This window comes from Corythoichthys intestinalis, chromosome 3, assembly GCF_030265065.1.
Source record: "Corythoichthys intestinalis isolate RoL2023-P3 chromosome 3, ASM3026506v1, whole genome shotgun sequence".
Classification (NCBI taxonomy): Eukaryota; Metazoa; Chordata; class Actinopteri; order Syngnathiformes; family Syngnathidae; genus Corythoichthys; species Corythoichthys intestinalis.
Genome location: NC_080397.1, coordinates 11,193,370 through 11,199,369, shown reverse-complemented (window position 1 = coordinate 11,199,369; position 6,000 = coordinate 11,193,370). Strand labels below are relative to the sequence as shown.

Here is a 6,000-nt window from a genome sequence, read left to right as displayed (position 1 = left end):
CCGTTAATTTACTGCATCTCTGCCGTTTATGAAAATCCAAGTCGTTTAATACTGTACTCTGTTGAAAACAGAACGGCACTGATGCAAAATGGCCGACAAGTGACACCGCTCGTTCCGTTTGATTACAACATGCATTGCACATCTAGTGTTGAATATATGATATTTGTAAATTGCAGACTGAAATCTCGAGAGATTCGTCGACCTCTCACGCGCGCTGATTGGATGTGAATGCGAACGTCACACCCAAAATATAGTTGGACTTTTTGGGGGGAAGTCATGGAGGGAGGGGTCAAAAGAGGAAACAGGGGAGGAGAGAGAAGAGGAGAAGGAGGGCGTCGGTTGGTCGACGAGACGATAGCATTGCCAAGAGTTGCACCAACATAAATCGAACCTTCTTATCCCCAGTGAGACGTCATTTCATCCCAGACACAGCGCTGCCCCTCGGCTCGGAATTCAAGGTAAATCGCTCCGCTCTCCTGGTGAGCGACCTGTATTTCTTTGGCTATCAAAGTTTGACTATTCGACAAAAATGCTCCATTATAGTCACGGTTTATTGGAAAGTGAGTGTATAAAATGCTGCTGACATATTAACATTTAAAAAAAAAAAAAAACTTTAAATATTGTCTTTGATGTACACAATACTACCGTACTGCACTGTTCTACTGATGTCTCTTGATGCTGTAACGGTACAGCGCTCAGCTAAATAGAGCTCCATTTAATTTTAGATCATGTATTCGTATTAAAGCTTTATATTTTGTGAAAAAAATATGAGTTAAAGTGTTGTTAATTCTTGGAGTGACTAGCTTGGACTGTAAAAGTTTAGTTCTAATCTGATGCTCCGTTCACACGGGGGTGTCGGTTAGAACACAGACTGGACTTGGTAAAACGTTTGGCAGATTTAATCTATATACAAGGCACTTGGTACAGGCATTGAGGTAGGCGGGTTAGTATACAGTACTTTGAATTTACTCTTGCTGGGCATGTGTGTTGTACACAAGATGATTAAATCCGTGTGTGTGTTTCTAAACAAAACAGAAAAAGACAGCATATTAGTGCAATTATTAAACGACTGCACATTAATCAAATAATAGAGCAATGAATTTAAAAGGGTGCGAAATACGTGCGCACATTTGAAATGTCTCGTATGTCCTTTTTTTTTTTTTTTTAATTATTAAATTGTAATAGAAACACTCAAAGACAAGTAATAGACACATGAATGTATATATAGACAGAACAGTAAATACACACAAAAAATAAAATAGATAAATAAAAGTATGCAAGGTGTAAAAATATGCGATAAGAGGGGAAAACCGTTATCTTAACATAGTCATCCAAAAATGATTCGCCACAAAATATTTTGTTTTTTGAAGGTATTTAGCGTTTTTTTTTTTTTTTTTTTTTTAATCTGTTTGATTTTTTCTTTTTTTTTTTTAAAAAAAAATCATTAACAGTCAATCATTAACATTAACAATTAACATTAAATCATTAACTTCATATATAGAAGAGTCGAGACAAGGATGGTAAAAGGTTACTAAATTGCAAATTGCAAAGCATTGCCGTTTTTAAGACTTTTATAAAATACAACATTTTCCCATTTGAGATTAAGTCCATCTGCAAGTTCCTGATGATGAAGGTACACATTTTATATTGTTATGTATTGTATATGTTATGTATGTAACTCAACGCAGCATACAAACACAAACTCTATGGCAATAAACACTGTTATACATTCGATTGGACTCTCAATATTAAACAAGTTACATCATAACATACACATCAAGTTTATTTTAATATGATGTTCTGAAAAAAAAAAAAAAAACAACATACAATAGTTATAGCTGAAAAAACAACAGCAGCAACAACAAAAGTAATTGAAATCCTAAAGCAGGGGTCCCCAAACTTTTTCCTGTGAGGGCCACATAACTTTTCCCTTCTCTGATGAGGGTGCGGGTCAGTTTGTAACAGAAAAAGTGTGACGATTGCAGGAGTGCCTAAATGTAAAAATGTATTGTTTTTCAGAAAGCCACAATCAAATAACCCTTTCTGGATTCTTCATGGAACAAAAGTAAATAAAATAAAAATAATCTAATAAAATATAATAATAAATAATAATAACACTATTAATTAAATAGATAATAACCATATAACCCTCTCTGGGTTCTTCACAGAAAAAAGCCAGGAAATAAATAACACTATTGAAAAAATAAATAAATAAAAATTTCAGGGGGCTGGACCAAATGTGGAGGCGGGCCGTATCCGGCCCGCGGGCCGTAGTTTGGGGACCGCTGTCCTAAAGAGTTGCAAATAGAAGTTCTCCGAGTCCTGACAAAAATCTGCCTTGTAATATTTTGAAGAAACTGGTTGCATTTACAGGAAAAACGACTTCATTTACGTTAATGAAAAGTCAGGAGCAAAAGTCGGCTCATCAGATGCCATTGACAGCGAGAGACGTCAAAATCTATATGGACTGGGAAAGGCAAGGACCGATCACTCAATCCCAAAAACTTTAAATATTCTATTTGTTATGTATTTTATATGATTAAAAAGTACTTCATGCAAGGCAAGGCTAATTTATGTTTACAGCACAATTCAACACAAGGTAATTCAAAGTGCTTTACATCACATTAAAATAAAATAAAAAATGTCTTATAAGAAATAGAAATAAAACAGATAAATACAAGACCAATTAAAATAGGAGAACGAAATAAACACAAAAATAAATAGATAAAAATCAGAATTTGTACAATATGAATTTTACCAGTAAGGGCAGTTAGGAATATGCCGTAGTGAACAACACTGAATAAAAAAACAAAAGTGGAATGAAAGAGTGAATATATATTCTAATGATAAAAATAATTTTAAATTCATTTGTATTTGTAAATTAACAAAATAAAAAAGGGCAAAAATCATAAATATTATCTAATTTCTATAGTTCTTCATAAACGTAAATGAATTTTTTTTTTTTTTTTTTTTTTTGTGGTTATGAATGAAAATTTAACATTTCCAAACCATTCATGTTCATAGTTCCACATTTCTCAGCGCATTGTTTTTGGTTCTAAATATAAATTCCAGTGTAATATAATGTGATTTATATATGAGCCAATAAGTTGACTAATCACAAAAGTTATCGACGATTTTTTTCCATCCAAGATCCTAAACAATGTAAACACAGCATCCTTATTGGATGTCATTAAACGTTTGAGATAATTCCATCTTTAACAACCTGACGCAACATCATTTAAGTCTGTCACTGAAAATAAAGGCCTGTAGAGGTTGTTCATGTGATCTCAAATCAAATAATGTGTGTGATTATTTATCCTCAGAGGTCAATTAAAAGGTCACGGGTTTAATCAGGTAAAATGAGACCAGGCCCTATGGGTCAGGTGAATTATTCAGATAGCTCAATTGTTAGTGGCTCTTTGTGCTGTTTCCGTCTTAGAGTTGCCATTGTCACCACTGCGTCAGTCGAAAATCACAAAAAGCAAATGTTACGTCACTCAAAGTCAATGTTAACAAAAACACTTCCAGTACATTAAGTGACTCTCAATTTGTCTTAAATGGCTACAAATAGACACTGACGTCCGATCCATTTAACTCTTTAGTACTATTGATGATTATGGACGTCCAATCATCCTTCTGCTGTGAATGGAAATGTATTTGTCCAATCCCATTTGAACTAGGTGGCTGGCAGCGAATGAACACGCCAAGTTGCCAACCAGACCAGTTCAAATGGATTAGACGACTATCAGCGTCAATGGCAGGCAATGAGTTAATGGTGTTCTGCAGTTTTCTGTGGTGTTTTATCAAACCCTGGTTTGCTGGTATAGGGACATCTACTGGCCGTTCTGCATCATCAATGTAAGAACTGTTGGCACTATATCCAATGCGTTTTCTTTTTTTTCATGATGTTTTGCCGATACCAATTCGATACTCGTATATGTAGACCAGTAAAAATATTGCAACTAGTAAATGACAAATCATAATTTTTGTGTAAAAGTGAGCCTCGCTGGTACCTCCTTGAGAAATGCTGTTTACAAATAGGGGTGTGACAAAATACCTAAAAGGTGATATGTCGCAATACTTTTTAGCCCAAAGGGTTATCGATATGGTCCCACCAAGAATCGATATATCGTTTTAACAAGGTGTCACTGATTAATTACAAAAAAAAAAACAAAAAAAAAAGGAACCAACAGGTTGCTACCAAAATCTTCCATGAGAATAGTGTGTACATTAGCTCACTGGTTGCCATTGACAGTGCTAGACATCCAATTAATTTTGACTGGATTAGATGTCAAGCGCCTTCAATGGCACTATAACAAGAGCATTCACAGCCAGTTACAGTATGTGGGCATTTACAGGTCACTTCCTGTTCATTTTAGGGCATTTACAGGTTACCTCCTGTTGATTTTGAGTCAATTCCTATTCATTTGGGGACATTTCTGAGACACTTTCTTTTCAGTAACCCAAAATCAACAGGAAGTGACCCTGTAAATGCCCCAAAATCAACAGGGTTGTGACCAGTAAATGTCTCAAAAGCAAAAGGAAGTAGCCGAAAATCAACAGGAAATTATATGAAATACCTCAAAATGAACTCATTGCCTTGCATTGGCTGCCACTGATGGCCAAAGATGTCCAATTCATTTGAAGTTGGAAAGTGGCAGAAAATGAACAAGCAAAAAAGCACAATGCTTCTGAAAACACAGTAATTATAGGATCGAATCTGACCTTGTCCGATACTCCAAAAATATTGTAATCGGGCGCTGATACTGAGTATCGGACTTGGAAATCACTATAGTTAGGACTGTAAATTTGAATGCTGTGTATTTTCATTAAAGAGTTTTCTTTTGTTTTTTAAGAGCTACAAAGCAAGAAACCCAAAACTTATGTTTTGTATTACACAACATTACAACACTACTGAAAACAGTCGAAGCGGAAAATAACACTGCTAGTAGTGAATTGTTATGGTAGCCAAGGTTTCCCCTAGGATTTTTTGAAGCTGTGGTGGTAGTGGTGGGCTACATCAGTGTCGGACAATCCTAACATGTTGTGCCGTGGCGAAATTGCTTTATATCATGACAAATGAGAATGTTTTTCACAAGAACAACGATAACAAATATCTATTTAAAATATTTTATTAGCTAGGCTAATGTCATAGCTCTTATCTACGGGACAATGATTGTAGCTACTGACATCTCATAGTCCTTTGGTTTTTTTTTCTTTTGTTTATTTGGCCCTAATATGTACTACATTACCACAACAATAATAGTCCGTCTGCTAAGGGACCATCGTCCGTTGACAACTTAAATCTTTTCATAATACTTCAAATACTCATCTCAAATTACAACCAGTGATATCAGCAACAAACAAATGCTATGCTAGAACGCGAAGATTCAGATCAAACACACGCCATAAAGAACTTAAACATTATGTCAATAATATTAAGGTCATTTTCAAAGGTATAAACCACAATTATATTCTTTAACTTGAAATCCCTTTCTGTGGATTTTTCTCCCAATTTCCAACTCCGCACCAACGTAGTCAGGTACAAGCTTGCAACAGGAGAATCGGTGTGAGTTTCAAAATAAAGTGTGTAAAGGAATAATTTTTATGTGGCGTGCTATTTCAGATGATTTCTAGCAAATAGTGCGTAAATAATGAGCTATATATATTCATTTAGATGTTGTACTGCTCAAAATGGGGTGTTTCCTTGTGCACTGCCGGACAGCCAGCAAACACTAAATGTACTTCAATAAACCACAAGGTTTGGTCTTTCCTTGCCTTTATGTGAGTGTCAATGCGACTGACAGACACAGCACTGTGCAGGAAAATGACTTGTGAGCAAAACTGTCACAAAATAGATGCAGTGAATTATTCTGACCGACAGGTGGCAGCAACGCAATGCAAAAGGTCAACTGGTTTCCCACACTGGCGCATATAGCAGCACAGACGTTTTGTTAAATTATACAAATTATAAATTAGAATGTATCTTTAAATTTTTTA

At 35.2% G+C, this 6,000-nt stretch overlaps 1 protein-coding gene across 4 annotated transcripts in view; it reads left to right on the top strand.

Annotated features, from left to right (window-relative positions):
• The first annotated feature begins 309 nt into the window (after positions 1–309).
• Positions 310–6,000, top strand: part of LOC130913327 (phospholipid-transporting ATPase ID-like) — a 45,603-nt gene continuing 39,912 nt past the window's right edge. For all 4 annotated transcript variants that reach the window (XR_009062757.1, XM_057831846.1, XM_057831847.1 and 1 more), the window contains exon 1: positions 310–458. The gene's annotated coding sequence lies outside the window, so the exon portion shown is untranslated. The remainder of the gene's footprint in view (positions 459–6,000) is intronic.